General features: G+C 44.4%; 3 non-coding genes across 3 annotated transcripts; all 3 read right to left on the bottom strand.

Annotated features, from left to right (window-relative positions):
* Window positions 1–2,955: 2,955 nt before the first annotated feature.
* On the bottom strand, window positions 2,956–3,030 carry Trnas-cga (transfer RNA serine (anticodon CGA)). Its single transcript has one exon. It is a non-coding gene; the product is annotated as a tRNA-Ser (tRNA).
* Window positions 3,031–3,255: 225 nt separating this feature from the next.
* Trnas-cga (transfer RNA serine (anticodon CGA)) lies at window positions 3,256–3,330 on the bottom strand. Its single transcript has one exon. It is a non-coding gene; the product is annotated as a tRNA-Ser (tRNA).
* Window positions 3,331–3,855: 525 nt separating this feature from the next.
* Trnas-cga (transfer RNA serine (anticodon CGA)) lies at window positions 3,856–3,930 on the bottom strand. The gene has a single exon. It is a non-coding gene; the product is annotated as a tRNA-Ser (tRNA).
* Window positions 3,931–22,876: the final 18,946 nt, after the last annotated feature.

Raw genomic sequence — 22,876 nt, 5'->3', positions numbered from 1 at the left:
TTGCGTATATCACTATCACTGCTGCAGTATGAGCCACTTGTAGGGTAATAAAGTAGATTCACCTTGAAATATGTCTCTCTAGAATGTACCGTCCTTCTGCTAGTAAACACGTATATGTGGTTTCATCTCTCGCCTATATCTATCCAGTAGTTACATTAAAACTCCTGCCACAAATTCGGATTATTATCTGTGTCTAAAGCTTTTTTCTAAATGTATGTGGGTGTTATTCGTCTCTTACATATAGAGCGCTTATGCTGCAAAAATATAGTATAAAAACAGAACATCCTCTACTCCTTTTTTGGGTCCATATTTTTACCACTTTTTCCATTTATTCCAATACTTTTAGCATATATTTCACATTTTAGACATTTTCCAAATTTTTCCATTTTTTCCTTTTTTTAGAATTTTTTCATATGTTTCCCACTTTTCCCATATTTTGTTCCATAATCCATGGGTAAATGTACGTAAGTATATTACACTCTTATTGCGTACCTCACCAAGTTTCGTTAGCATCGAATAGTAACTCTGATTCTGATCCCTCCACCAAACCAGAGAAATTCCACAAAGTGACTACAAAATCACTTGTTCCTCTTCTTCCTGCAAATGACAACCCAGAAAGACAGCCTCCGTCAACCCGCACAACGCTAACTAGCAATTTTAACTCATGGGTTTCTGCCTTTAGGGGATCTCAAACTGTCTATATTTTTAGACTTCCAGCAAGCTTTTGACACCGTTCCATACAAGAGACTACAAATTGGATGCCCATGGCGTATCACTTCAGTTGTGCGGCTGTATTCGTGATTTGTTGTAAGAAAGGTCACAGTACGTAGTAACCGAAGGAAAATGATCGGGTAAAACAGAAGCTCCCCAAGGAAGTGTTACACCCCGCTGCTGTTTCTAATCTATGTAAACGATTTAGGAGACAATCTCAGCAGCCCGCTTCAATTGTTGGAAGATGATACTGTGATTTACTGTATAGTAAAATCACCAAAGGAGCAAAAACAATTGCAAAAATAATTAAGCAACATATCTTCATGGTACGAAAATTGGCAATGGACCCTACATAATGAAAATTGAGATCATCCAACTAAGTAAATAGGAATTACGATTGCCATAACTTAAACTGGAACGATCACGTAGATAATATTGTGGGAAAGGCAAAGAAAGCCCGCGTTTGTTTGCAGATTAGAAAATTTAAACAGGTCTACTAAAGACACTGCCTACACTACGCTAGTCCGTCATCTGCTAGGCTATTGTTGTGCAGTGTGGGATCCTTACCAGATAGGACTGTTGGAGGACATCGAAAAGTTCAAAGAAGAGCAGCTAGTTCCGTAATATCGCGAAACAGGTGAGAGAGTGTCACGGATATGACATGGGAGTTGGGTTGACAATCATTAAAGCACGGATGTTTGTCGTTGCGGCGAGATCTTGTCTCGAAATTTCTATCTTCAAAGTTCTCTTCCGAATGCGAAAACATTTTGTTGACATCCACCTACATAGGGAGACACGATCATCGTAATAAAATAAGAGACTGCACGGAAAGAGTTAAGTGTTCGTTTCTCCCGCGCACTTTTGTAGAGTGGAACGGCAGAGAAATGGTGCAAAATTGGTTCACTGAACCCTCTACAAAGCACTTAATTGTGAATTGCAGGGTGGTCGTGTAGATGTAGATGTATAACGTACGAGAAAGTGCAGATACATGTCATCGTTGTTAAGTGTTCATGGCGAGATACTTTTGTAACAATCAGTGGGCATTAGGCTGTACTTTGAAAGTCAGTAATCCATACGCGCGCGAGTGTGTGTGTGTGTGTGTGTGTGTGTGTGTGTGTGTGTGTGTGTGTGTGTGTGTGTGTGTGTGCGTGTGTGTTAGCATATGTATGGGTTATCTTTGGTAGTTAGCATTGTGTGTGTTGACAGATTTTTTCTGGGTTGTCATTTGGTGGAAGAAGTGATCGCGCAGACGCTTTGCAGAATCTCTCTGGCTTCTTAGAGGGATGCAAATCACTACTGGATGCTTAAGAAACGCAACAAGAGCATAATAAATTTTTTTACATTTACTCATAAAAATCGATAAACAAAAAAATGGGAAGTATGGGAAAAATATGAAAATTCTGGAAAATATGCAATATTTGTAAAACATGGAAAATAGGGAAAAATTTGAAAATATGAAAAAATAAGAATAATAAATGGGAATATTCTGTATTTATGCAGAGGTAGTAACTGAGTTTTGCAGCATAATTACTGGATGTATAGGGTGGTCAGAAAGAGTATGAAACCTAGTAAGGTTATGGCAGAGTAGCTGCGCTGCGAAATTATTTTTGAGAAAAATTTCGTTACGTTGCACAGTTTCCGAGATGACTGGCATTGACATTAACCACTCAGACCGCTGCATGCCCAAATTCAAGCGGCCCACGAGAGAGGGAGTCGCCAAACGTGTTTCTCGTTTGGTTTCCTTAAAACCGATACAAAAGTTGGATATGGGACATTAGCGAGGATCGAACCCGAGCCAAACGCTGAGCAGCCTTGAGCTCTATCGTGTACGCTGTGAGAACGACTGACACTAATTGTATCTGGCCAGCCACTTGAACTGCGCGTCAACCGTCTAATTGGCTGACTTCAATGTTAATTAATTCGGAATTTTTTTCTTAACAATTATTTCTCAGCACAACCTAGCTGCAACACCCTTACAAACTTTTCAGACTGTTTCTAATCACCCTATATAAGACTATGAACTAACGAGCATTGCACTCTCATTTAAATAAATAGCCGAAAGAGTCAGCCTACAGGAATCGCGACGTGAACGCTGTCGTCCAGGACCGTGTGCTACAAAGGGCGTAGATTCACCACGAGATGGGGAAACCTACAGACGCCTATTGTCTATTGAGGCCAGAATGAGATTTTCACTCTGCAGGGGAGTGAGCGCTGATATGAAACTTCCTGGCAGATTAAAACTGTGTGCCCGACCGAGACTCGAACTCGGAACCTTTGCCTTTCGGGGGCAAGTGCTCTACCAACTGAGCTACCGAAGCACGACTCACGCCCGGTACTCACAGCTGTACTTCTGCCAGTATCCGTCTCCTACCTTCCAAACTTTACAGAAGCTCTTCTGCGAACCTTGCAGAACTAGCACTCCTGAAAGAAAGGATACTGCGGAGACATGGCTTAGCCACAGCCTGGGGGATGTTTCCAGAATGAGATTTTCACTCTGCAGCGGAGTGAGCGCCGATATGAAACTTCCTGGCAGATTACAACTGTGTGCCCGACCGAGACTCGAACTCGGGACCTTTGCCTTTCGGGGGCAAGTGCTCTACCAACTGAGCTACCGAAGCACGACTAACGCCCGGTACTCACAGCTTTACTTCTGCCAATATCCGTCTCCTACCTTCCAAACTTTACAGAAGCTCTCCTGCGAACCTTGCAGAACTAGCACTCCTGAAAGAAAGGATACTGCGGAGACATGGCTTAGCCACAGCCTGGGGGATGTTTCCAGAATGAGATTTTCACTCTGCAGCGGAGTGAGCGCTGATATGAAACTTTCTGGCAGATTAAAACTGTGTGCCCGACCGAGACTCGAACTCGGGACCGTTGCCTTTCGCGGGCAAGTCCTCTACCAACTGAGCTACCGAAGCACGACTCACGCCCGGTACTCACAGCTTTACTTCTGCCAGTATCCGTCTCCTACCTTCCAAACTTTACAGAAGCTCTTCTGCGAACCTTGCAGAACTAGCACTCCTGAAAGAAAGGATACTGCGGAGACATGGCTTAGCCACAGCCTGAAGGATGTTTCCAGAATGAGATTTTCAGTCGGCAGCGGAGTGAGCGCTGATATGAAACTTCCTGGCAGATTAAAACTGTGTGCCCGACCGAGATTCGAACTCGGGACCTTTGCCTTTCGCGGGCAAGTGCTCTACCAACTGAGCTACCGAAGCACGACTCACGCCTGGTAGGCAAAGGTCCCGAGTTCGAGTCTCGGTCGGGCACACAGTTTTAATCTGCCAGGAAGTTTCATTTATGAAAATTATTTAATTCTGTAGCAATTCAGGGAATGAAGCCACAGTAATTTTAATCTACCATCCTTCATAAAATTTCATAGTAATCCCAATAAAACTTCAATATTGTTCATATCTATAATAATTTAGGATTTACTGTTAAAGTGAAATCAACAACTTTTGTAACAAAAGACTTGAATGCTAAAATCTGAACGCTTTTGTAGACCTAAACGGTCGACATTTCAAATAGAAGTGCATCATTAATATAACAAACGTTGTGAATATCAACTTTGTAACTTTGTTTGTTTAAAAGATATAGTAAATTTAAATCATCAGTATTTTAAGTTAAGCATCAGATCACCATTTCCTCCACACAAAACACATTGAACGATGACAGCATGACACCTTATTGAATCATTAGATAACAGAATATTTTTTGTAAAGTTTAGTGCATAATAATTACTTTGTTCTTTATTTATTTATCAGAAAGCACATGGGTGCAAAGCTACTGGCTGTGGCATTCAGAGCTAAGAAGGAAACTGTATTGGCTTTATGTAAAAGAATTTAACGTTTATTGTGTAATGGATATTATTGTTACTTTATTTAGAACGTGAAAGTGATTATTAAAATATGTTAAAATGTAAAATAATGTAGTATAATCTGTAACCAATCAGATGGGCGGCTTCAGGAAAGGGAACTGCCCTAGTCAGTTGAGCGAGGATACTCGGCCAGCGGGAAATGCAGCTGGCGACGGGCAGAGACAGTGCACAGTACGGCTGGAGACACCAAAGGGTACAGTTCGGATTGAGACGCGAAAGTGGACAGTCGGTCTTTAGGCAGCTAGGAAGTGAAACGACTTAGAAAATTTCGCGTTGTGTGGTATCGCGGGACTTAGACTCTGAGCGGTGAGCAGCCGCGCGCCTGGTGTGAACTCTAACCTTTCGTGTAAATGACGAGGTGGAGTATCGGACTTGTATTTCGCGATGAGATTGTGAATGGTGGAGCTGTGTCAAGTGGATATGCGCTCGAGTGTAACAGTAACTCCAAATACGATCACTTTCGCCATTAGTTTGCTTTCTGAACAAACATTATTCTAACCAAATTGCAGCTGTGTGGCCTACATCATTTATGGGTCGTTAATTTAGTTCCCGATATTGTTATTTCTGTTATTATATGCTATATTAACTTAGTGTTTAGCAAACTTGCCATCAGCCAGACAATTTAACCAAAGGGTCACTAGTATCTAATTTAGGGCGTGTAATGCGACAAGTGCGCTTCAAAACCTAGACGAGTTTGAGCCAAGACATTTCGATGAAGAGGAATCGCATGTGAGCCTGAACATCTTTGGGATGTTACTCGCAGGACACGAATAACAGCACTTAGAAAAAATCATTATACAGAAAGGGTAATCCGAATTTATGGTACTGCTTTTAACGTAACTACTGTATAGATATAATGTAGAGGTGACACCGCGGACGGACGGTATATACCAGAAAGACAAGGTCTCAAGACGAAACTAGCCAACATTAATGACTTACGATTTTAGCACTAAAATGTAGAATTTGCACGATCATACTGCAGCAACAGTAGATACGACGGAAAAATTTTAGTAGGGAAGCGCTGGAAATCATTTCGAAAAAAATATATTTAAAAAAACTATGGCAGTATCATACACCACCGTCGGTAAAGCAGATGCCAGACTGAGATTCATTGGAAGAATCCTAAGGAAATGCAATCCGACAACAAAGGAAGTAGGTTACAGTACGCTTGTTCGCCCACTGCTTGAATACTGCTCAGCAGTGTGGGATCCGCACCAAATAAAGTTGATAGAAGAGATAGAGAAGATCCAACGGAGAGCAGCGCGCTTCGTTACAGGATCATTTAGTAATCGCGAAAGCGTTACGGAGATGATAGATAAACTCCAGTGGAAGACTCTGCAGGAGAGACGCTCAGTAGCTCGGTACGGGCTTTTGTTAAAGTTTCGAGAACATACCTTCACCGAAGAGTCAAGCAGTATATTGCTCCCTCCTACGTATATCTCGCTAAGAGACCATGAGGATAAAATCAGAGAGATTAGAGCCCACACAGAAGCATACCGACAATCCTTCTTTCCACGTACAATACGAGACTGGAATAGAAGGGAGAACCGATAGAGGTACTCAGGGTACCCTCCGCCACACACCGTCAGGTGGCTTGCGGAGTATGGATGTAGATGTGGATAATGGATTCAGTGCATGGAGACGATTATTACCTTATGGATATGTATACAGCGTGTTCGCAAAGTCCCATTACAAACTTCTAGGACTTGTAGCGGGGAGTGAGTACACTACATTTTGAACAGGGGCCCATATCAGGAAACGTATCGTTTCCGTGCTACAGCCGTTGAAAACATATTTGCTAAACAGGTATGCAACACGGTAGTCATGGTGGGAGGTGGTTACGTAAAATCGGCTGATGTCGTTTGACATCTGTCCTACCTCTGCGACGTTATTCGAACCTCATTCACGCGTCTGTGAGTGTTAGAGCAATATGGTTGATTACACGTTTGCAGAATACATGGGCATGGCTATTCTGAACGGTGAACCTCACGGTAATGGAAGAGCTGCTGGTCGCCTTTACAAAGCTCGTTCTCCGCAACGTCCGAGTCCATGTACAGGCTTATTGAAAGGGAAGTTTCACCGGCAGCAGGCATGACTGTGGTGCTCCAAGGAGACGCCGCACACCCGCGCTGGAAGAGGCCGCACTGCATCAAGTTGAAGAGAACCCGTCAACGAACACAAGAGCATTGTATTTGGCTATTAGTAAGTAGACTTTTTAGACCAGGTGTAAACGTAGTTGCGTTACTAACATGTTTTCAAATGGATATAGCATGGAAACTGTACATTTCCGGACATGTGCTGCTATTCAAAACTTTATCAACTCACACCCCTCTACAAGCCCTAGAAGTTCCGAACACTCTATATAATACAACCCTTTACTGGGATATTTTTTTATCTGTATACGAAATGAGTATACAGTATAGTTTTTACATTGTATTAGACATGGTATTGTGCAAGTAGCAAATAATAGGCATAATTACACATATACAGCTCGAAGAAAAAATACCGCACTTGGAAGTCGTCATACGATTCCTCATCCCAATTGGAGACAAACATGTATCTAGCAAAACCTGGTCCTGCCAACAGGTTTAATAGAAATACGATTTTAAAAAACGAGGCTCCGGCAACTACGTAAATGCGTGCACCGTGGACAAGAACAGGTAGCGTGAACTCTGTGGTCTGTAGGAGCTGTCCAATTAGCTCAGTGAAGCGAGGAAATTCTTCGGGGAACGGATATGCAGACGCCCCGTTGTTCGAGTCGCATTCGCGCCAAACATTTCATTTCAGTTAAAGCACCAAATTTAATTCCATTTACACCTCCAGAACGCAATATCTCGAGTATATCTTTCTCTTACTGTTACCTTATTTAAACACTAAGACGTAATATCAACTTCTTACAGACAAAAAACGACCACTTTGTTTCGTCCATGACACGAACAAAGCCAATAGAAAATAATATTGGATACAGTACAATCGTCTGTATCCGGTAAGGTGCAAAACCACAACAGGAAGGCAGCACTAGACTGCACATAACGCTATGCACGATGTTTCTGTTCTGTACGTTTGACGGTCAGACTTAAATTCTCATCGGTACATACACGTACGGGCAAGGTTCATTTTAGAGAAGATGTTCAAAGCGACCATGCACGCGAGCTATTAGGTCGCATATATCCATGGATGCAGTACTATAAACTTGTTCATTTAAGTGTTCCCACAAATAAAAATCTAGTGAATAAGCTTCCGGGGGACGTGGAAGCCAGAATATTGGACCTGCATGGCTGTTCTAGTTCCCTAGAAACACTTCATTTAAATAGTTATTTACGTTAACTGCAAAGTGTGGCGGTGCAACATCATGCTGAAACCATAGCTGTGGAACGTTTTCTGATGCATCAGGCAAAACACTGCGTAGAAAAGTACGAGGCAGGGGCGCATTCAACTTGTCCGGCAATAGGTAAGAGCCCAGAAACACTCCTCCTACGATTCTAGTTCACAGGCTTACGAAAAATCGTGCCTGAGAGCCACGTTTATGGATGACATGTGTTCCAACCAATAGTGGCTGTTGTGATGGTTGAAAATACCTTCAAGAGTGAAGCTATATTCGCCAGTCCATATCATGTTATTTGTAAAATGTTCTTTATATTCCACTCGGTGCAAAAGCCATTCGCAAAATGGTACTTGTCAAATGCGGTCTTCTGACCGTTGCTGTTGAGTTAACGTATGATGATTTGAATGTAGTGCTTCATCGTACAACAATTCAAAAACCAGTCTTTCAGCTGAAACTGCCTTGCAATATCACAGGTACGTCGCCAAGGTGATTGGTGGACAGTTTCAAGAATCGAGTCCTCTGCTTGTGGAGTACGTCTAGTCCTTGGACGATCTACGTCCATTACTCGTGGACGAAGATTAGCAGTTTCCCGAAGCCGTAGCACTAGGTGACGAAACACATTTTTATCCGGATCGCATAGTTGATGCTGTCGTGCAGCATAAGCACGAGCAGAAGTAGCAGCTGTGATATCTGATGCACCCAGCACCAAAAGCATATCGACGCATTCATCGTTTGTGTACTCTATCGGAAAGCCAAGCTACATGAACTCGATAGCACTGCGCAGTTGGTAGACACATGCATGCAGTTTAATGGACCCCACTGTCAGTTAATAAGCTATTGTCATGTGACAAAATAATGCCCTGCTTATAAACAACGAGAACCAGCGAACGGACGTCTGAAAAATAAAAAAGGAACCTGATAAGGATGTGATTGATAGCTCCTTAGAGGATGTGGATTTGGCGTCCCGGTATTTTACTGAATGAGCTACGACGGCTGGTAGGTGAAGTTTGGGATGATACACGTTCCTCTGTTGATTCCGATGCTCTGCACGATGTGACAGTGTTGCCAGCTCCTCGTTTCCACACACGTGTTTTCAAAATGCAACCAATATGATTTTTTTAGAGAAATTTTGGTCTTGAATTTGGTCGAGCAATCGCACGCCGATGTCCAAGTGCTGCATTTTTTCTTCATCCTGTATACGTCCTAAGTATGTGGCTTTTTTTTCTTAAAGTAAGACACCATACACATCAACATTCTGTAAATAGACATATATAATACGTAGATAGGTTAATTCTTATTGCACATACATAGTGATCTTAACACTCCCTTCAAAGAAACTGGCCTACATTAATGAGTTTTGGTTTAAGAACTAAAGCGTAGAATTTGCTGACAATACCAAAGTTTTTGGCTTTGGATGTTAGTTTATAGGGTTTAAAAGACGTCATATTATTCCTCATATTGCTTATAGAAAAACACATTCACATTTCGTCGGAGATGTTTAAAGCTGTGGTCTACCATCCATATCGCAACGATATGTGTCAGGGCAGGGATCTCTTTGTATGGCAAGTACCTGTCTGCCTGCATCTTACGGTTTAATGTTTTACATTTACCATAGAGCATTATTATTTTTTCAAAATAACCAAATATACTCTTGCTGTATTGTGTAACTGGTGAGGTAAAACCGAGTGTTCTGATTCAGTATTGAAACAACTTCATTTAAACGACACACATATCCATAAGCGTTGTAATATTGTTTGATGCAAAAGTTATCTTAGGCTCCGTCTTCACCACACCGTAGTTAGTAAAGCAATTGCTACATAGGACTAAGTTGTGTTTGATCGGTGGGGATGTAATGTAAAATATTATTTCTCTGTCTATAACTTTAATTTCTTAGTGTGAAAATCGATTACACAAACTCGTACCGTTGGTGTACTCATATAAAATGATGTATTCTGGGATGTTTACCGCAGAGGATGCATAAGTGTGGTTTGGGCAAGAATGTACGGCCAAATTGTAGATTGTCCATATTATTTTATCAAAGTGCTCGTCTTACTTCTCCTTGAAACGACATCAAAGTAGTGAATACATTATGGCGATCCTTCGTGCTGGGGTAATTTCTAACGGTAGCATTACTTGGTATTTTTACTTCTGTTCTTCTATAGTAGCCAAGTTGGGATGTTTTCAAGAAGGGACATCGAGCAGACGTGCAGAACTATATCTCTAACGTCGATCAGCTGTAGAATTTTGGAACACGTATTATGTTCGAGTTTAATGACTGTTATGGAGACTAGAAATCTACTCTGTAGGAATCAGCATGGGTTTCGAAAAAGACGATCGTGTAAAACCCAGGCTCAGAGGGCCATAGACACGGATTTCCAGGTAGATGCCGTGTTTCTTGACTTCCGCAAGGCGTTCGATACAGTTCCCCACAGTCGTTTAATGAACAAAGTAAGAGCATATGGACTGTCAGACCAATTGTGTGATTGGATTCAAAAGTTCCTAGATAACAGAACGCAACATGCCATTCTCAATGGAGAGAAGTATTCTGAAGTAAGAGCGATTTCAGGTGTGCTGCAGGGGTGTGTCGTAGGACCGTTGCTATTCACAATATACATTAATGACCTTGTGGATAACACCGGAAGTTCACTGAAGCTTTTTGCGGATGATGCTGTAGCATATAGAGAGGTTGTAACAATGGAAAATTGTACTGAAATGCAGGAGGATCTGCAGCGAATTGACGCGTGCTGCAGGGAAAGGCAATTGAATCTCAATGCAGACAACTGTAATGTGCTGCGAATACATATAAAGAAAGATCCTTTATCATTTACCTACAATATAGCAGGTCAGCAACTGGAAGCAGTTAATTCCATAGATTATCTGGGAGTACGCATTAGGAGTGATTTAAAATGGAATGATCATATAAAGCTGATCGTCGGTAAAGCAGATGCGAGACTGAGATTCATTGGAAGAATCCTAAGGAAATACAATCCGAAAACAAAGGAAGTAGGTTACAGTACACTTGTTCGCCCACTGCTTGAATACTGCTCAGCAGTGTGGCATCCGTACCAGATAGGGTTGATGGAAGAGATAGAGAGGATCCAACGAAGAGCAACTCGCTTCGTTACAGGATCATTTAGTAATCGCGAAAGTGTTACGGAGATGGTAGATAAACTCCAGTGGACAACTCTGCAGGAGAGACGCTCAGTAGCTCGGTACGGGCTTTTGTTGAAGTTTCGAGAACATACCTTCACCGAGGAGTCAAGCAGTATATTGCTCCCTCCTACGTATATCTCGCTAAGAGACCATGAGGATAAAATCAGAGAGATTAGAGCCCACACAGAGGCATACGACAAAATTTCTTTCCACGAACAATACGGGACTGTAATAAAAGGGAGAACCGATAGAGGTACTCAAGGTACCCTCCGCCACACACCGTCAGGTGGCTTGCGGATTATGGATGTAGATGTAGATGTAGATGTACTGTTTGTTTTGGGTTACGTTTTACAATTTAAAGACATCAAGGCTGAATAGTAAATATGTGCCACTCAGCTTCCTCCCTTAGCATGCATTTTGGTGTATAGGATAACACTATGCATGTAAGAAAGACATCCAATTTTCTTGTTTTTGCTGTTGGAACCACTCCCGTATCCCACCCCTGGTCTTGGGGTATTCATGTTGCAGCACATACAAAATAGTGTGATTGAGCAAGGAGTTTATAACCGGAGTGCAAGTGCAACCAGACTTTAAAGGTGAGACTGTAAGGTTACGCCTTTACCCAGAGGCTTTTACTACCGGTAAAAATAATTGTCATCAACAAAATGCATTTCCTGGTGGTGGATATTCTGATCGTATTACTATGCTAAAATGCGTGATTGCATAAACTACCAAACAGCGGTACTGACAGTCATATTGTAGACTCTCTCTTAGTGGAATGCCATGTTGCGCATCTGATTGTCTTGCTCTGCTGGATGAGTGTCATAAGCAAATTACATTTCAAGATCAGTATGAAATGTATGGACTTTGAAAGACTAGTTCTAACGGAACATTTGTGAACGGTAGGAGGGAACGGATGACTGCCTATTCGTCTTCATGGAAGTCGATTCGTCAGCGAAGTTTCTGGGGTGGTATACTTCGAGGTGGTGACAGTGGGAAATTTGTTTATTATTTACTGTAGTGCGCTCGCAACTACGGCTTGAAAAAGCTTCACCTTGTGACATGACAGACTGTTACTTGCTCTGGACGTTTGTGTCTGGTCACGAGCGGTCTTTGAGATGCACGCTTTTCGCGAATCTGGGTGAGTGGGCTCTTGTCCAAAGTGAGGCATGGGAGCGTCTCAGCTGCTGCGTAACGACAGCTTCATGTACTGGGCGTTGACGGTTTCAGTGCCGCTCAGCAGTCCGGCGTGGCTGACCACTAGTCAGGCGGGACATGAAGAACTTCAAAACTTTTCAAACGTCAGGACTGCCACTGACGCACATGATCACTTCTCACGTATTGTTCATGTTTGCATTCATACAGCGTAAACTATTACTGGTAGAGTTTTTTTTTCTTTACGAAAGTGGAATGGCAGCGACCTTGCCACAGTGGATACACCGGTTCCCGTGAGATCACCAAAGTTAAGCGCTGTCGGGCGTGGCCGGCCCTTGGATGGGTGACCATCGAGCCGCCATGTGCTGTTTCCATTTTTCGGGGTGCACTCAGCCTCGTGATGCCAATTGAGGAGCTACTCGACCGAATAGTAGCGGCTCCGGTCAAAGAAGACCATCATAACGACCGGGAGAGCGGTGTGCTGACCACACGCCCCTCCTATCCGCATCCTCACCTGAGGATCACACGGCGGTCGGATAGCCCCGATGGGCCACTTGTGGCCTGAAGACGGAGTGCTTACAAAGGTGGAGCCCCTCCACGCCCACACCGGCATGATGACCAACTCAAAAGATCTACTGCCATCTCTGCATTAGGGTTAGTTTTCACTGAAGTGAGGTGTCGCAGGATGTGGGTACTGCGATGTTTGCGTAGGTCTGGTTAAGATTAACCGTTAATACGCGCTCGTCTGGAGGTAGATTGGGTAGAAGTCGAACGAAGAGTAGCGGTTTGAAGAGTAGAGGAAAAAAAGTCCTAAGGCAAGATCCAAGGGGAAAAAAACCTCTGCGATAGTTAGGTCGGGTGGTAAGAGCAGTAGCGGATGTCTAGCTGCCTGCGGTAGGTAGTGCAAGGGTAGGCTTTGTTAGTAGTGGGTATCGTGCATGTCGATACCTTTGACGTTGTGCGGTGCTGTTGCTCGGCGGCTGCCGCTGGGTAACGGTGTTGAACCATCGGTCAGCGTCAGAAATCTGTAACAGTTACGTTTATCATTATTTTTGCGTCCGACAGATCATATATCGGTTTCACAGTGAAGGGTGATGTTGTCGAATTGTTTGTGCGTCAGTGGGCAAGCTCGTCGGTGTTCCTGCTGTGGCCTGTTGGTCGGCTCTAATAGCAGCTGGTAGTTACCAGTCAGTGTTGCTGATATGCAGGGGCTTGCCGACGTTTGTCGCATGTTAGTGTATGTTAGTTTACCATAGGTGGCTATGCCCTAGCTAGTAGTGTCTTTGGCCGCTTGTGCTTCCACCTATGGATGTGATCGTAGTTTCCCGAAGTGAGGATGAAAGGATTGTCCGACTGTCTCGAGTTCCTGTATAGTCGTGTGGTGTGTTTTTTGAGTACTTCCTTGAGAGTTTAAAGGCGGTATTCTTGGTAAAGATCCACGGTGTGTGTGTAGCGTGGAGCGTTGCTGATGATTCGTAGTACTTCGTTCTGTATGATCTGATAAAGAACAAACTTCGTCTTCCCGATGCCTAAAGGAGTCAATCTGTCCAGCAGATCTAAATTTACCTATTAAAGATTTCCTGTATAAATTGTATACATGGTGCTTAGAAACAGACTGAAAAGCTTGTAAGTGTGTTACAGGGTAGGTTGTTCAAAATGGTTCAAATGGCTCTGAGCACTATGGGACTTAACATCTTAGGTCATCAGTCCCCTAAAACTTAGAACTACTTAAACCTAACTAACCTAAGGACATCACACACATCCATGCCCGAGGCAGGATTCGAACCTGCGACCGTAGCAGTCGCGCGGTTCCGGACTGAGAGCCTAGAACCGCGAGACCACCGCGGCCGGCGTGTAGGTTGTGCTGAGAAATAATTAAGAAAAAAATTCGATACGTCGGTACGTTTCCGAGAGTATTGGTATTGAAGACATTCAGACAGGCTGTTGTGCACGCAAATTAAAGCGGCACACCAGATACAGTTTGTGCCACTCTTTCTCATAGCGCACATGATAGTACACGAGACTGCTCAGTCTTTAGCTCGGACTCGGCCATTACTATTATGCCATGTAATTTTTATATCGTTCTATTATTCGGTACTAGGAAACCAAACGAGGTACAGGTTTAGCGACGCCGTCTCTGGCGGGCTGCTTGAATCTGCACACGCAACAGCCTGATTGGCTAACTTGGGTGCTCATTAACTCGGAAACGGCGCAACGTATCGAATTTTTTTCTTAACAGCCATTTCTCAGTACAACTTACACTGCGACACTCTTACACGGTTTTCAGGCTGTTTCTGACCACTCTGAATAAGTATCGCTACTGTAGTTCTACAAATTTGTGTACTGGGAAGTAATATGAGCTTCTAATTTTGTCACGTGATCATAACATAACTTCCGGTTATGAGTGCTAAAATTAGAATGTACAATCACACTAATAATAAAAATCACGTTATTTGATTGGTTGGTTCGCAATGTTTTCGATGTGTGTGTGTGTGTGTGTGTGTGTGTGTGTGACACTACAAAAGATATCAGTATATATGTGCAAATCTGTAGCAGGCCCACCACGCTACACCAACTTCAATATCCACAATTACCCTTCATAAGTGATCAAATCTGTAGTTTTGTTTACATGTGATGTCTGTTCTTTGAGACATATCCTAAAGAACAGACACCACATATACAGGCGTAAACGCATACAGTTGAAAGTACACGATACTAGGAACAAAAAAGTCTGAGTAAACATAGGGTCGAAAATGCACACCTTAAGACTATGAGCAATTGTTCATCTTCGATACTGTGAAACAAATCTCTTCTACACGCACAGGCCAAAAACAATGGTTCAAATGGCTCTGAGCACTATGGGACGTAACATCTGAGGTCATCAATCCCCTAGAACGTAGAACTACTTGAACCTAACTAACCTAAGGACATCACACACATCCATGCCCGAGGCAGGATTCGAGCCTGTGACCGTAGCGGTCGCTCGGTTCCAGACTGTACCTCCTAGAACCGCTCGGCCACTCCGGCCGGCTGTGGCTTTAACATTCGGCAGTTATTATTACCAATATAAGAGAGAGAGGGGTTTTACCTTTAATATTCTATACTCATCTATGAAACAGTTTTACTTTCTTAAATAAATTGTCATGCACTACAGTTTGATTTCGTTTCTCTCCTTGTCGCGATTTTCATATTTAATCGTAGCTCCGCTGTTGTGGGTTGGGTTCGGTTTTTTGGGGGAAGAGACCAAACAGCGAAGTCATCGGTCTCATAGGATTAGGAAAGGGCGGGGAAGGAAGTCAGCCGTGCCATTTCAAAGGAACCATCCCGGCATTTGCCCGGAGTGAATTAGGAAAATAACGGGAAACCTAAATCAGGACGACCGGACGCGAGATTGAACCGTCGTCCTCCCGAATGCGAGTCCAGTGTGCAAACCACTGCGCCAGCTCGTTCGGTCTCTGTAGTGGAAAGCCACGTGGTTACCAGTGATATAAAGTGGCTCACACCTTAGGAAGAATAATTCACATGACATAGTTCGCACTCTTTGTTTCTTAATTGATATTCCAAGTAAATTTTACTATAAAATTTGGAGTAATTTTGTGTTAAAATACACGACCATCGAGTCTAGTCTCTTTAACCCAATTTAGATATTATTTCAGTAGTCTGAATGTCAGTGTGTGTAATCCATCCTTCCCACCGCACTTCTGATTTTCAAATGACCGTATTAGTCACGCATTAATTTCCGTCCGCTTTACCAGTAATATTTTAGTACCAACACACCATCGCAGGTTAACGTTTTTTTGTTAATAACGCGGTTATTGTGCACATTGTTCAATGTCTTAATCAAAAGACTAAATGTACAGTATAATGTTTAATAACTCATCCACTACTTATGCTGTTCCTATCGAGCCTCTTCTAGCCCAGCTTATACCACATGTGATACTTTAAGAGCATTTACCGAAAATTGATTCTCTTCCAGAATTAATCAAGAGGTTATCTATGTATCCGAAGATTTCATCGTTTTTCCTGAATTGAGGCTTATTCACTAATCATCTTGAAGCAAATGTGCAGTGTAGATAAGTGGTAGGTTCACTCAGGTGGCGACCCAAGATTAAATTCACATAATAATGTACCAAATTAAATTCTCATAGTGATGTTCCAGAGATAAGTTCCTGAAACTATTTCTCCAACTGGTACTTTAACAACTGAAGCTAGCCAGTCAGGCCACTGTGTGCGCACATTCGAGTGACCCACAAGACGCGGTGTCACCAAACGTGTTCTTTGTCTGCTTTCCTAAAACGGAACAAGAGAGCAGTCTCCTGCGCTATCAAGTACTCTATGAGAACAACTGACACTAATTATATGTGGCGGGCTGCTGGAACTTGTGCACACAACGACTAGACTGGATAACTTTGATGCTAATCATCGTGCAGCCTACTTCAAATTCATGATCCCTAACAAATTATCCTGATGATTTTAGCGAGAACTCGTTGTTGCTCTTCCATGGAAACTTATTTCACGCGGTGGTGTGAAACGTCCATGGTTTTCAAATGGTTCAAATGGCTCTGAGCACTACGGGACTCAACTGCTGTGGTTATCAGTCCCCTAGAACTTAGAACTACTTAAACCTAACTAACCTAAGGACATCACACACATCCATGCCCGAGGCAGGATTCAAACCTGCGACCGTAGCAGTCGCACGGTTCCGGACTGCGCGCCTAGCCATGGTTTTCATATTCATATCTTCAAACAACTGTGAAACAGAACCGTGGGCACGCGGGCTAACCGCACGGTCATGGGCGTCTTATCACGGTCCGCGCTGCTCACCCCGGCGGAGGTTCGAGTCCTCCCTCGGGCATGGGTGTGTGTGTTGTCCTTAGCGTAAGTTAGTTTAAGTTAGATTAAGTAGTACGTGAGCTTAGGGATCGATGACCTCAGCAGTCTGGTCCCATAAGGACTCACCACAAATTTCAATTTAGAACCGTGACCGAGCGAGGTGGCGCAGGGTTAGCACACTGAACTCGCATTCGGGAGGACGGCGGTTCAAATCCGCCTGAGGCCATCCTGATTTAGGTTTTCCGTTATTTCCCCAAATCGCTTCAGGCAAATACCGGGATTGTTCCTTTGAAAGGGCACGGCCGACTTCCTTCTCTTTCCTTCCATAATCCGGTGCGTCCAATGACCTCACTGTTTGGTCCTCTTCTCGAAACCCACTGAAAATCCAACTGAACCGTGAAGCAGACAAATGTACACTAATCCTGCACACATGTCGCAGATTCTTCGTGTTTTCAATGTCCCTTTTAATATAAGTGATACTGATCCAGACTCTAGGTCGTTTTATGCTTATCAGTCGATCACATGATTACGACGTCTCTCCACAAGCTACGGTATGGTACATTGTGATTGAGTGTCTGAATGAGCTCTCATTTCTCTGTCTTCATAGTCCTTGAGATTTGCATTGGCAGTAGTAGAGTCGTGCTGCAGTCAGCCATAGATAGCAGTTATATAGAATTTCTCAACAGTTTTTTTCACAAAAGGAATGTCGTATTTTGTACAGGGATTTCCATCTGAGTTCATGAAACATCTCTGTAATACTTGCGTGTTGATCGAACCTACTGGTAACAAATCTGACATAGCATTCCGTGACTTGCCGTACCACTTAATGGTCACAGAGCGGGCCCTGTGTGTGTTCTGGACGTTGTTGCGACTGGAGATTCCCGTAGGTGGGTGGTACCCCACAGCTTCTCAGCGCGTCGTGCCCTCTCCACCCAGCTACGAGCATAAGTCACGTGTGTACGATTCCATGCAGGACCGCAGGGCAGGGGTCCTAGATTTATCAGGGATAAGGTGTTGGACTTCTCAGGAAGGAGTCGCTGTGGTAAACAGCACGCAACGCCCACGAGATAACGGCAGCGTGTGAAGGGTGCAGTGGCGGAGCATTGTACCGGCCCTTGGTAAGAGGCATTAGTTTTATTTCTTGCAATGTGTTACTTGTTAAGTATTTACGTGTTTCTTCTTGAAAAAATATGTAAATAGGTGTTGGTGTTTGTACATTGGATTATGTTTAACACTATAAAGTTGCGTATTAATAACGGAGCGATAATGTAGACTTGGTACTTACCAACAGGGTATTTATTGTTAAATAATGCAATGCTTAATTTGTTAAATATTCAGGTGTCTCGTATTTATGTATGTGTTTTGGAATACTGGTAGAGAGTCATGCTATATATGCTTTCAGAAAATGTAAGATATCATTAAATCATAGTACCTGTAATTCTGTTGATAGGACACACATGCTACAATATTACACACATATTGATAATATAGTAGTGACGTAGATTTGGTATGTAGCAAGAGCTAATATGTTTAAATATTGTGTTGTCATACGTTAATTGTAAATATATGCCTTATTACTGGTTTTATTCTGTCTGAGGGCGCTGGCTGATCCCTGCTGTTGGTGGTGCTTCATGATAATCCTCTCTCTGTGGTGAACAGAACAAGAATAACACCGCCTATACATTTGTTCTAGTAATGGAAGTGTGAGAGAGGGAATCATGATTATTGCACTACTGGCCATTAAAATTGCTACATCACGAAGATGACGACCTACAGACGCGAAATTTAACCGACAGGAAGAAGATGTGGTGATATGCAAATGATTAGCTTTTCAGAGCATTCGCACAAGGTTGGCGCCGGTGGCGACACCTACAACGTGCTGACATGAGGAAAGTTTCCAACTGATATCTCATACACAAACAGCAGTTCACCGGCGTTGCCTGGTGAAACGTTGTTGTGGTGCCTCGTGTAAGGAGGAGAAATGCGTACCATCACGTTTCCGACTTTGATAAAGGTCGGATTGTAGCCTATCGCGATTGCGGTTTCTCGTATCGCAACATTGCTGCTCGCGTTGGTCGAGATCCAATGACTGGCCGGCCGCGGTGGTCTCGCGGTTCTCGGCGCGCAGTCCGGAACCGTGCGACTGCTACGGTCGCAGGTTCGAATCCTGCCTCGGGCATGGATGTGTGTGATGTCCTTAGGTTAGTTAGGTTTAAGTAGTTCTAAGTTCTAGGGGACTGATGACCACAGCAGTTGAGTCCCATAGTGCTCAGAGCCATTTGAACCATTTGAAGTTGAGTCCCATAGTGCTAAGAGCCATTTGAACCACCCAATGACTGTTAGCAGAATATGGAATCGGTGGGTTCAGGACGGTAATACGGAACGCCGTGCTAGATCCCAACGGCCTAGTATCACCAGCAGTCGAGATGACAGGTATCTTATCCGCATGGCTGTAACGGATCGTGCAGCCACGTCTCGATCTCTGAATCAACAGATGGGGAAGTTTGCAAGACAACAACCATCTGCACGAACAGTTCGACGACGTTTGTAGCAGCATGGACTATCAGCTCGGAGACCATGGCTGCGGTTACCCTTATCGCTGCATCAGAGACAGGAGCGCCTGCTATGGTGTACTCAACGACGAACCTGGGTGGACGAATGGCAAAACGTCATTTTTTAGGGATGAATCCAGGTTCTGTTTACAGCATCATGATGGTCGCATGCGTGTTTGGCGCCATCGCGGTGGACGCACATTGGTAGCATGTATTCGTCATTACCATACTGGCGTATCACCAGGGGTGATGGTATGGGGAGCCATTGGTTACACGTCTCGGCCACCTCTTGTTCGCATTGAGGGCACTTTGGACTGTGGACGTTACATTTCAGATGTGCTACGACCCTTGGCTCTACCCTTCATTCGATTCCTGCGAAACCCTACATTTCAGCAGGATAATACGCGACCGCATGTTGCAGGTCCTGTACGTGCCTTTCTGGATACAGAAAATGTTCGACTGCTAACCTGGCCGGCACATTCTACAGGTCTCTCACCACTTGAAAACGTCTGGTCAATGCTGGCCGAGCAACTGGCTCGTCACAATACGCCAGTCACTACTCTTTATGAACTGTGGTATCGTGTTGCGGCTGCATGGGTAGCTGTACCTGTACAGGCCATACAAGCTCTGTTAGACTCAATGCCCAGGCGTATCAAGGCCATAATTACGGCCAGAGGTGGTTGTTCTGGGTACTGATTTCTCAGGATCTATGGACCCAAATTACGTGAAAATTTAATCACATGTCAGTTCGAGTATAGTATATTTTTCCAATGAATACCCGTTTATCATCTTCATTTCATCTTGGTGTAGCAGTTTTAATGGGCAGTAGTCTATTTGTCGAGAGAGAAAGGGGAGAGGGGAGGATTCTCATGGACAATAGGGACCTCCCAGTGTGTTTCAGATTATGGTAGTTTCTTATCAACCATCCACGATACGAGAAAGCAGTAATAGAGAGATGTGACCATTAGTGAGTGTGCCTGCAGAAGGTATAAGCAGGGCTGTATTTGTCGTTAAATAAAGATTGTCCACTTCTCTACCATTCCGTCGTACGACGGGGCGATGGGCAGGTAGCTAGAGTATCATCGGGCGGAGCGATGGAGGTCCATCGTTGCAGACAGGTGGACGTCCATCGTTCGTGGCATGGGGTTGTCGGCGACAGTGCGGAGTATCGCCTACCCACAGACATCTCATTTGTACTCAGCTCGTAGCAGCGGTGCTTCCTGTGTCGGCATTGTGGCAAGTGGATGTTGGTATGATCCTCCGAATTTTTCTTAGTTTGGTTTTGTCAATGGTGATGGCGGCAATGGTTTAAAGTGTAAATTCAGCACAGCGGGTACATACTTGGAATTTTTCCATGTTACCGTCCAACTCTAGTCTTAGTCTTTAGTGATACACCTCCCTAAGACAACCGTATAGTAATGTCACACACAAATAATGCGGGGGTGAGTTCCCCGTAAGTAGGTGTGTACTTGTAGCAATGTGGTATTTATTAATTAAATACTGCACTGTGCTTATAGGCCGCATTTAAGGGGAGGTTTACTATTTTTTGCTCGAAAAAAGCATCTTTTTTGAGAATTTTTTTCTCCGGATTTGTTGCAGATATCAATGTCAAATTTGGTCACAATGTGTATTGATACACTCCTGGAAATTGAAATAAGAACACCGTGAATTCACTGTCCCAGGAAGGGGAAACTTTATTGACACATTCCTGGGGTCAGATACATCACATGATCACACTGACAGAACCACAGGCACATAGACACAGGCAACAGAGCATGCACAATGTCGGCACTAGTACAGTGTATATCCACCTTTCGCAGCAATGCAGGCTGCTATTCTCCCATGGAGACGATCGTAGAGATTCTGGATGTAGTCCTGTGGAACAGCTTGCCATGCCATTTCCACCTGGCGCCTCAGGTGGACCAGCGTTCGTGATGGACGTGCAGACCGCGTGAGACGACGCTTCATCCAGTCCCAAACATGCTCAATGGGGGACAGATCCGGAGATCGTGCTGGCCAGGGTAGTTGACTTACACCTTCTAGAGCACGTTGGGTGGCACGGGATACATGCGGACGTGCATTGTCCTGTTGGAACAGCAAGTTCCCTTGCCGGTCTAGGAATGGTAGAACGATGGGTTCGATGACGGTTTGGATGTACCGTGCACTATTCAGTGTCCCCTCGACGATCACCAGAGGTGTACGGCCAGTGTAGGAGATCGCTCCCCACACCATGAAGCCGGATGTTGGCCCTGTGTGCCTCGGTCGTATGCAATCCTGATTGTGGCGCTCACCTGCACGGCGCCAAACACGCATACGACCATCATTGGCACCAAGGCAGAAGCGACTCTCATCGCTGAAGACGACACGTCTCCATTCATCCCTCCATTCACGCCTGTCGCGACACCACTATAGACGGGCTGCACGATGTTGGGGCGTGAGCGGAAGACAGCCTAACGGTGTGCGGGACCGTAGCCCAGCTTCATGGAGACGGTTGCGAATGGTCTTCGCCGATACCCCAGGAGCAACAGTGTCCCTAATTTGCTGGGAAGTGGCGGTGCGGTCCCCTACGGCACTGCGTAGGATCCTACGGTCTTGGCGTGCATCCGTGCGTCGCTGCGTTCCGGTTCCAGGTCGACGGGCAGGTGCACCTTCCGCCGACCACTGGCGACAACATCGATGTACTGTGGAGACCTCACGCCCCACGTGTTGAGCAATTCGGCGGTACGTCCACCCGGCCTCCCGCATGCCCACTATACGCCCTCGCTCAAAGTCCGTCAACTGCACATACGGTTCACGTCCACGCTGTCGCGGCATGCTACCAGTGTTAAAGACTGCGATGGAGCTCAGTATGCCACGGCAAACTGGCTGACACTGACGGCTGCGGTGCACAAATGCTGCGCAGCTAGCGCCATTCGACGGCCAACACCGCGGTTCCTGGTGTGTCCGCTGTGCCGTGCGTGTGATCATTGCTTGTACAGCCCTCTCGCAGTGTCCGGAGCAAGTATGGTGGGTCTGACACACCGGTGTCAATGTGTTCTTTTTTCCATGTCCAGGAGTGTATTTCCTCTAAAACTTGAATTTTTTCGACCGGAAATGTCGAAGAGAAAAGGCGGAAGTGCCGTCGGAACGAAACAATATTTCGATGTGGACCTCCACGTGCAGTATGTCACAGGGCAGCCGGTTCGTCTTAAATCAAAAATTGAGTTTACGTTAGCGAAGTACATAAATTTCTTTAGGAGTTGTACCTCGCTTAAGTTATTTGGACCGTAG

This window comes from Schistocerca gregaria, chromosome X (assembly GCF_023897955.1).
Source record: "Schistocerca gregaria isolate iqSchGreg1 chromosome X, iqSchGreg1.2, whole genome shotgun sequence".
Classification (NCBI taxonomy): Eukaryota; Metazoa; Arthropoda; class Insecta; order Orthoptera; family Acrididae; genus Schistocerca; species Schistocerca gregaria.
This window is presented reverse-complemented; position numbering and strand designations above follow the sequence as displayed.